This window comes from Hyla sarda, unplaced genomic scaffold (assembly GCF_029499605.1).
Source record: "Hyla sarda isolate aHylSar1 unplaced genomic scaffold, aHylSar1.hap1 scaffold_1082, whole genome shotgun sequence".
In the NCBI taxonomy this organism is placed as follows: Eukaryota; Metazoa; Chordata; class Amphibia; order Anura; family Hylidae; genus Hyla; species Hyla sarda.
In genome coordinates, this window is record NW_026607702.1 from 87,781 (window position 1) to 97,900 (window position 10,120).

The 10,120-nt window shown below is 43.1% G+C and overlaps 2 non-coding genes across 2 annotated transcripts; both read left to right on the plus strand.

Annotated features, from left to right (window-relative positions):
* The first annotated feature begins 1,447 nt into the window (after nt 1-1,447).
* LOC130300452 (U2 spliceosomal RNA) lies at nt 1,448-1,638 on the plus strand. The gene has a single exon (XR_008851314.1). It is a non-coding gene; the product is annotated as a U2 spliceosomal RNA (small nuclear RNA).
* A 7,633-nt stretch (nt 1,639-9,271) lies between these two features.
* Nucleotides 9,272-9,459, plus strand: LOC130300460 (U2 spliceosomal RNA). The gene has a single exon (XR_008851320.1). It is a non-coding gene; the product is annotated as a U2 spliceosomal RNA (small nuclear RNA).
* Nucleotides 9,460-10,120: the final 661 nt, after the last annotated feature.

Genomic DNA, 10,120 nt, shown 5'->3' on the forward strand with positions numbered 1-10,120 from the left:
AGGCTATGCTATTGTGCACCTACCTGATGCATCAGAAGGTGCGAGGCCCTTGCTAAATTCTGTGCACAGACTTTGAGATCTATGCTTTAGACTGTATCTAAACCTGCTCCAACATGGACTGACATTCTGGCCTACTTTCAGCCGATGCGACTTGTCTGTCGCTGAACAGTCGCTTTTTATGTATTCAGCACCTATGTATAATGTTGTAAAAATGCTCTAGAAGCTAAAGTCGCAGAAATGTCACACATATTTGGCCTGCAACTTTCTGTGCGACAAATTCAGACAGGAAAAATCAGTATAAATCCTTAGAAAATTATCCCCCAGTGTCTCCATCTGCTGGCGGTATTGAATAAGCATTGCTGCACTGATGGGGTATGCATTAGACGAAAAAAAAGAAGAAAAAGAAGAATAATACGCCCAGAAAAGAGGCGAAAAGGAGAAAAACGTAAAAAAACGTGAAAAAAAAGTAAGAGGAAGAGAAGGGAAAAAAAGGTGGAAATGGGTTTAAAAGTGATTTCGGCGGAGAAAATATATATATATATATATATATATATATATATATATATATATATATGCGCACACACACACATAGATATAAACGTATTCTCCGTTGAGATATTGCAGCCGCTGCTGTGTCCAGGCCCAGGAGCCTTAGCACTGTGCTGTGATGTCACTCAATACCACTGACATCACTAGGTGTAAACAACATCTCTCCTTTGCTGTGTATGTGACTATGGAGCTGTTTGGTGATGTTCGTCTATTACGGCCTTCATAGAAGCAACAGGAGATTGTTGCATCCATCTTGAACCCTCAGAACTACAGTGCTATGATGTCACTCACTTCCACAGGCCTTGCAGAGTGTAAACAACAACAACCCAGCTTTGTTGTGTATGTAACCAAAGGGATTTGTGATGTCACCTAGAACCTTCACAGCAGCGACAGCTTTATGAGGAGCATCAGCACTGCTCTGCCTGAGCAGAACCATCACCGCCATAGGTTGTCAAATAACCCGGATTTAACCCACACAGGTAAGTCCAATGGGGTGCAGGCATGTCCTCTATGCTTACAGCTTCCCGTGGGTGTTGGTTTGATACCGTTTGGGGACAGCCAAGGAGGCATCTGCAGGCAACAAAGGTAGGTGTGTGCTTGTGTGTGTGTTTCCTATGCAGATCCTAAGCCCAGTGTCACATGCAAGTAGGAGGAGTAAGAAGGGTTCCTGGCAAATCCGGGTTATGGATTGCATTTAAAAAGGCCCCGTGGGAGTGCAATGGGCCCCTGTCTTGCTGCTTAGCAATAATGGTATGGGTTTAGGTTCTGCTGTGTGTACTGGTGGTTGACTGCCCCCCAGCCCAGAGTGTGCATGGAAAATTGTCTGGCAGCCTCCCTGACAGCAAGCAGTGATAGTGCCCATGAAGGGGACCTTGTTGGGCCCGCCCCTTTCACGGTTATCGCTTCTCGGCCTTTTGGCTAAGATCAAGTGTAGTATCTGTTCTTATCAGTTTAATATCTGATACGTCCCCTATCTGGGGACCATATATTAAATGGATTTTTGAGAACGGGGGCCGATTTCGAAGCTTGCTTCCGTCGCCCTATGCATTGACCCGATATGGCAGTATCTTCGGGTACAGTGCACCACCCCCTTACAGGGTTAAAAAGAAAGATTCCTACTTTCATTGCTACCTGCTTGCTGGCTAGCCAGCTAGCCAGCCCTGTGGGCCTTGCTGCTGCTGCAGCCAAAAAACAAAAGGTGGTGCTGCTGCTGCTTCTGCTGCTTCTGCTTCTGCTTGTGTCTGGCCCCTGTTGGAGCGTCCAGGCACAGGACTTCTGCTGCTGCTGACTAAATGGCCTCCTTAATTGGATCATTTGAGTAGCCAGCACACCTGTGCAGGTAGGGCATGACATGATAGGCAGCTGCCTTGATAGCGGGTGGGTGCTGAATGTTCCTAATTGACAAAATAAGATTAATGCTTATGAAGAAATATAAAATCTCATCCCTTCCCCAATATCGCGCCACACCCCTACCCCTTAATTCCCTGGTTGAACGTGATGGACATATGTCTTTTTTCGACCGTACTAACTATGTAACTATGTAACATAACATGGGGGGGGGGGGGGGGGGGTCTCCTGGCTGTTCACACAGGTGTGTCATTGCTGTACATTGACCATGCATTGCTTCTGTGGTATTGCAAAGGCAAAGACAAATGCTTCCAGCCATCCATTGCACTAATGGATTGGTCATCAGCTGGCTGTCTATGTCCCGCATCAATATAGACCAAAGTACAGAGGGTTAGGCTATGCTATTGTGCACCTACCTGATGCATCAGAAGGTGCGAGGCCCTTGCTAAATTCTGTGCACAGACTTTGAGATCTATGCTTTAGACTGTATCTAAACCTGCTCCAACATGGACTGACATTCTGGCCTACTTTCAGCCGATGCGACTTGTCTGTCGCTGAACAGTCGCTTTTTATGTATTCAGCACCTATGTATAATGTTGTAAAAATGCTCTAGAAGCTAAAGTCGCAGAAATGTCACACATATTTGGCCTGCAACTTTCTGTGCGACAAATTCAGACAGGAAAAATCAGTATAAATCCTTAGAAAATTATCCCCCAGTGTCTCCATCTGCTGGCGGTATTGAATAAGCATTGCTGCACTGATGGGGTATGCATTAGACGAAAAAAAAGAAGAAAAAGAAGAATAATACGCCCAGAAAAGAGGCGAAAAGGAGAAAAACGTAAAAAAACGTGAAAAAAAAGTAAGAGGAAGAGAAGGGAAAAAAAGGTGGAAATGGGTTTAAAAGTGATTTCGGCGGAGAAATATATATATATATATATATATATATATATATATATATATATATGCGCACACACACACATAGATATAAACGTATTCTCCGTTGAGATATTGCAGCCGCTGCTGTGTCCAGGCCCAGGAGCCTTAGCACTGTGCTGTGATGTCACTCAATACCACTGACATCACTAGGTGTAAACAACATCTCTCCTTTGCTGTGTATGTGACTATGGAGCTGTTTGGTGATGTCGTCTATTACGGCCTTCATAGAAGCAACAGGAGATTGTTGCATCCATCTTGAACCCTCAGAACTACAGTGCTATGATGTCACTCACTTCCACAGGCCTTGCAGAGTGTAAACAACAACAACCCAGCTTTGTTGTGTATGTAACCAAATGTGATGTCACCTAGAACCTTCACAGCAGCGACAGCTTTATGAGGAGCATCAGCACTGCTCTGCCTGAGCAGAACCATCACCGCCATAGGTTGTCAAATAACCCGGATTTAACCCACACAGGTAAGTCCAATGGGGTGCAGGCATGTCCTCTATGCTTACAGCTTCCCGTGGGTGTTGGTTTGATACCGTTTGGGGACAGCCAAGGAGGCATCTGCAGGCAACAAAGGTAGGTGTGTGCTTGTGTGTGTGTTTCCTATGCAGATCCTAAGCCCAGTGTCACATGCAAGTAGGAGGAGTAAGAAGGGTTCCTGGCAAATCCGGGTTATGGATTGCATTTAAAAAGGCCCCGTGGGAGTGCAATGGGCCCCTGTCTTGCTGCTTAGCAATAATGGTATGGGTTTAGGTTCTGCTGTGTGTCCTGGTGGTTGACTGCCCCCCAGCCCAGAGTGTGCATGGAAAATTGTCTGGCAGCCTCCCTGACAGCAAGCAGTGATAGTGCCCATGAAGGGGACCTTGTTGGGCCCGCCCCTTTCACGGTTATCGCTTCTCGGCCTTTTGGCTAGATCAAGTGTCTGGTCAGGAGGATCCTGGGAGTTTGTCCTACCTTTTCCAAGGGGGGCTGCTACGAGGAACCGAAAAGGCGATCGACAAGATGGGTGTTCGCATCCGTTACCTTACATCCGGTGAAACGCGGATTCGTTTTTCCTTTCGCTTTGATGTTGATGAAGACAAACAAGAACTCGTCCAACTTTCTTATTTTGTGAAAGAAACTCTCTACAAGCTTCTTGGGGTGAAGAAAGAGAACATCGTCTGTCTCAGAGATCCTCGGAAGGGCAGCTTCATCCTAACTCTGGACTCTGCTTATGCATGCCAGAATCTTTTTGAGAAGCTGAAAAGCAATCAAGACCTTGCTGAGCTTGATGGGATCACGGTCACAGTGTTGTATACTGGTGGCGATATTCCTCTAGTTGTGTGTATGCACAATCCCTTTGTGACTGTGTCCCATATTGAGCTCTTTTTGGGGAAATACTGCAGTTCTGTTAAGTATTCCCATAAGGTGATGAATTCAGAAGACCTATGGACGGGGAAACATAAGTTTTTTGTGAAAATGAAGGAGGATGCTACTGGCATTGGAGGGTTGTGTCATCCACCCTCCAACTTTTCTATCGGTCGGGATAAGGGCTATTTGTTTTATCCCGAGATGCCTACTTTTTGTAGGAAATGTAAGAAATTCGGACATACTATGGAAGTTTGCACGGACACTACAGTTCGCTGTGGTCGGTGCAATCAAGAAGGCCATGTTTCTAAGGACTGTGCTAAAATTGTCTGCAACATTTGTGGTGAAGAAGGCCATGCCTTTAAAGATTGCAGTCTCCGTTCCAGTGTAGCTAGATCGTGGGCTGACCGTGTAGCGGGGAGAGTGGGTGTAGTGCAAGCTGAAGTACCACCTGCGAAAGCACCCCAGCGGTCTGAGGCGCCTTCAGAAAAGCCGGCTGTAACTTCTGATGTCGTGGCGGAGCTTATGGACCTTTCTGCTGTGCCTGAGACAGAGGGGAGACCTTCTGTGGAGGGTTCTGGCGGTGGAGGGTCACTAGTGAGCAGTGAAGCCATGGAGGTTGGCGTGAAGGAGATCAAGCGGAAGAAGGAACTCGGAGATGAGCCACAACTTGGCATTAAACGGCCTGTCAAAAAAAGCTCAGAAGAATGTGAGGACAGTCAACATGCATGGAGGCCTTCTATAAGATCAGCGTCCGATCCAAAAAATATCAAAGAGTTCGAAAGCCCGGAGTCACCTGTGGGTTTCATATCGGACTCAAACTCCAGTAGCGAATAGCTTCCTTAAAGTGCTCCTCTCTTAATGTGAGAGGTCTAAAGAGCCCTACGAGAAGGGCTGCTTTGTTTAGTTTTTTAGAGACCTTGGACTGTTCTCTGTTCTTTTTACAAGAATGTGGAATTGAACGTAGTCCAAATTATGAGGACCTTTGTCGTGGCTGGACTTTGGGACCATCGGTCTGGTCGGGTGACAATCTGAACAGATCTTCAGGTGTTGGGATCTTGTTTAGAGGTTCAGATGTACAAGTTTTGTCCTTCTTAGAAATTATACCTGGTAGAGCGCTATTAGTTAATATTAAGTACAATGGCTCGGAGATTAAGCTTTTTAACATCTATGCTTCTCCTGAAAAAAATGTGAGAGCCGACTTGATTAATGATATTCAGGCTTTTATCCCAGGTTCAACACCTATTTTAATGGCTGGAGATTTTAATTGTTGTATGAGTGGTGATCATCGTGAGAGTGGAAGTGTGCATGTCAGAGTGGATAAAACAGAGAAACAGATTAAGAGTATGACTGAGGATTTTAACTTTACCGATGTCTGGAGGAGAAAATACCCAGACGACCCTGGTTACACATGGGAAAATAATGTCTGCAAATCCAGGATTGATTTTATTTTTTTATCGGAAAGTTTTAATCTAGTTGATGTTTCTCTTTTATCGAATATTTTCTCTGATCATAAGTTATTATATGCACATGTCACTTTACCTGGCCTAGAGAAAGGCAGAGGCGTTTGGAAGCTCAACACTACTTTATTAGAGGACATGAAAACAAAAAATGATTTTATTGCTGCTTATAACAAATGGAGATTGCGTCAATCCCAATATAAAAATATTTTGGATTGGTGGGAGGATGTTAAAAAGTGGACTAAACAGTTTTTTATCCGTGTGGGCATCCAAAAGGCTAAGGAGAAAAAGTTATGGTTTAAAATGTTAAACACTAAAATCCAAACATATTATAAACTAAAGCAAGCCGGGCTTGAGATGGATGATGTTATTGCTCAGACAAAGAATGAAATAAAAAATGCCATTAGTCAAAAAGGAAAAGAAATGATTTTTAACAGCAAGGTGCAATGTCTGGAGAATGATGAAAAGTGTTCGAGATTCTTTTTTAAGAAGGTGGTGGGAAAGAAAGAAATGATATCTGTAATTGAAGGGAAGATAACTAATGAAGAGATGTTGCGAGAAGCACAAGTATTTTATCAGGAGCTTTTTAATAAAAAAGATATTGATATTTCCTTTACTAATGATGTTTTAGATACCTTAGATTCAAAACTTGACAAAACTGACCAAGAGAGCCTTTGTGATGAAATCTTTTTACCTGAACTTTTAAGCACTTTTAAGAGTTTTTTAAATGGTAAAACACCTGGTTCGGATGGGTTGCCAGTTGAATTTTATCTGTGTTTTTGGTCCATTTTAAAAGATGATCTTTTAGGTATTTTTAACTGTGCTTTTAAATCTGAGATTTTACCTGCGTCCTGGAGAGATGGTGTTGTTACTCTGATTTTTAAAAAAGGAGACATCTCTAAATTAGAAAATTGGAGGCCTATTACCCTGCTAAATACAGACTATAAGGTTTTAGCAAAAATTTTAGCAAATAGGCTCAAGCAGGTAATTGCTAAGGTTATACACAGTGACCAAGTATGCGGAGTACCTGGAAGGAAAATAAGTGATCATCTAAACCTTGTAAAAGATGTTTTATGGTATCAGAAACAATGTGATCAGAAATTGGCAATTTTATCCTTGGATTTTCAAAAGGCTTATGACCGTGTTTCTCATGATTTTTTATGGTTGGTTTTAAAGAAAATGAATTTTCCTGATTTTATTGTTGGAAAAATTGCACTTTTATATAAAAACTGTTTTAGTCGTATTTTAATTAACGGTTTTTTATCCCAAGAAGTATGTTTACAGTCTGGGGTGAAACAGGGGTGCCCCCTATCACCCATTCTTTTCATATGTGCAATAGAACCTCTGTTGAATGTTTTGAGAAAAGATAAGCTCATTAGAGGAGTGCCAATCCCTGGAAGTGGAGGACAGAGCGTAAAGACGATAGCATACATGGATGATGTTAATATTCTATGTTCAGATGAACCATCCCTGAAACGTGCTATCAGACAGACAGAATTTTTTTGTGAGGGCTCTGGCTTCAAATTAAATAAAAATAAATGTGATTGCTTTGCAATAGGGAATTGGGGCAATACGGAGGTGAATGTGCAATATGATAAAATCAAAATCTTGGGTGTCATCTTTGACAATGAAAATAATGGAGAGGAAAGCTGGTCCATCGTCAAAGAGAAAGTGCAAAAGAAAATAAGTTTTTGGAAAATGAGGAAATTAACAATAGAAGGAAAAGTACTGATAATGAAAGCTTTGTTGCTACCTATCATGCTATATTTAAGCTTGGTTTTCCCACCGAGTGAACGCACCTTAAAGTTTTTAAACAAGATTTGCTTTCATTTTTTATGGGGGTCTAAAATGGATAAACTCAGGAGAGATGTAATGATGAAGACAAAGAAATTGGGGGGTAAGGATGTGCCTGATTTAAAAAGGTTTTTATATATTCACTTTTTTTCTATGTGTTTTAATGGCTTGCAAAGAAACTGTTATTGGTCTTATTTTTTAAAATATGCTGCAGGTCACATTTTTAGAAAAAGAAAGTGGATAACCTTACCTTTAACGTCCCCAATCTTATTTATTCCCCCAGCGCACTATGTGGTTTTAGAAAAGATTATTCGTATTTATGGCATTGCTAATTTTAGTCAAGAAATTTGTAGTAATGCACGAAAATTAGTTCCTGAAATCAGGAAGATAGAACAGATTTGCTTAATATCTAATTATTCCACTGAGAAATCTCTAAGAGTTTGGAGGATGGTGAATATGGGATTCTTATCTAATGACTTAAAAGATCTGGCCTGGCAGATAGCACATCAATGTTTGCCTACCAGAGAATTCCAACACAGAAGAGGATTGTGTCGTAGTGCAAAGTGCCCGAGAATGGGGTGTCCTAGTGAGGAAACAGTTTTACACCTTTTTTGGAACTGTTTTTACGCCCAAGAGATATGGCATTTGATAGGACCCTTACTAAAATTCATTTCTGATCTTAATTTTTTAAATCATGAAGTTATTTTATATGGATTTTATAATGTTTTATCTGTGGAGAAGTCTCGGGTTTTGTGGATTAGTATAAATTGTATTAAAATTGCACTATGGAAGACGAGGAATATTCTTCTTTTTAAAAGAGACACTATTACCTCTAAAGATTGTGTTCGCCTAGCTCTTAGTGAGATGTATGTTTTCTATTTATTGGATAAAAAAAGATTAGGTCACAAAGTGGCTAAAAGTCTTTGGAATCTACATCTGTGGAATATGCTTTTAGCAGACTAAGTGTAATCTGGACTGCGTAAGGTCTTTTAGTCTAAGAATATTATATCTAAAAGTAAAAAAATCTGTTCTTATCAGTTTTCATGCTGGTGGGGATGGGTGCTGCATGGAGGATGCAGGTGTACCAGGGCTTTCCGGGGCTGGTTCTGAGGAATCAGCTCGACGGCTGCCCCGATGTGACCTGTTCCCTCCGGGTCTCGCCATGAGGCTGAGAGGGTCTAGAGCCGAGGTACTTTTGTGCCTCGGGGAGTGGTGACCCCGAGGTGCCGAAACTCACTGGGAGAATAGGCTCACTGAGTTGAAGCACGGGCACCATAATCTCTTCACCTTGTGGCACTCACCTCTTGATTCCCGGCCTTCTGGCTAGGATCAGAGAAATTTTTATAGATCTGGCCGGATGTCCGGGCAGTATATCTGCACACATTCACTTATTTATTTATTTTTTTGTCTCACTGTGTCACTTTTTGCGTGTTGTGTGTTCACAGGATTTGTCAGGATGCGGTAGCCCTTCTGGGTGTCCCTCCTGGCGGTCTAGGGGAGGTGTGTGTGGCCATTAGGTTCCGCACCTCCCTGCAAACACCCCGGGTACCCCTGCTTTGGCAGGGTACCTACCGCAATCGGCTCTGCGGGCAGATACCTTGGCCAACGCCAAGGGGGATGCCGGGAGCATTTGTGGTCCCCTAGTAGCTTTGGCGAAAAGGGACATCGAACCTGGAACCTCGCAGGTACCTTTTGGTCCGGAGGCGAAGGGTAAGGTTTGTTGGGGGGCCTCTCTCCTATCGGAGAAGGGCTTGCGATAGACCGCATCCTTTGTGCACGTTTTTTTAGTGTAACACGTTTGCACTTTTTCTTGCACTTTGGGTGAATCGAAAGCACGTTCCTCGGCTTTAGATAGAAAAAAAAAAAAATCTGTTCTTATCAGTTTAATATCTGATACGTCCCCTATCTGGGGACCATATATTAAATGGATTTTTGAGAACGGGGGCCGATTTCGAAGCTTGCTTCCGTCGCCCTATGCATTGACCCGATATGGCAGTATCTTCGGGTACAGTGCACCACCCCCTTACAGGGTTAAAAAGAAAGATTCCTACTTTCATTGCTACCTGCTTGCTGGCTAGCCAGCTAGCCAGCCCTGTGGGCCTTGCTGCTGCTGCAGCCAAAAAACAAAAGGTGGTGCTGCTGCTGCTTCTGCTGCTTCTGCTTCTGCTTGTGTCTGGCCCCTGTTGGAGCGTCCAGGCACAGGACTTCTGCTGCTGCTGACTAAATGGCCTCCTTAATTGGATCATTTGAGTAGCCAGCACACCTGTGCAGGTAGGGCATGACATGATAGGCAGCTGCCTTGATAGCGGGTGGGTGCTGAATGTTCCTAATTGACAAAATAAGATTAATGCTTATGAAGAAATATAAAATCTCATCCCTTCCCCAATATCGCGCCACACCCCTACCCCTTAATTCCCTGGTTGAACGTGATGGACATATGTCTTTTTTCGACCGTACTAACTATGTAACTATGTAACATAACATGGGGGGGGGGGGGGGGGTCTCCTGGCTGTTCACACAGGTGTGTCATTGCTGTACATTGACCATGCATTGCTTCTGTGGTATTGCAAAGGCAAAGACAAATGCTTCCAGCCATCCATTGCACTAATGGATTGGTCATCAGCTGGCTGTCTATGTCCCGCATCAATATAGACCAAAGTACAGAGGGTTAGGCTATGCTAT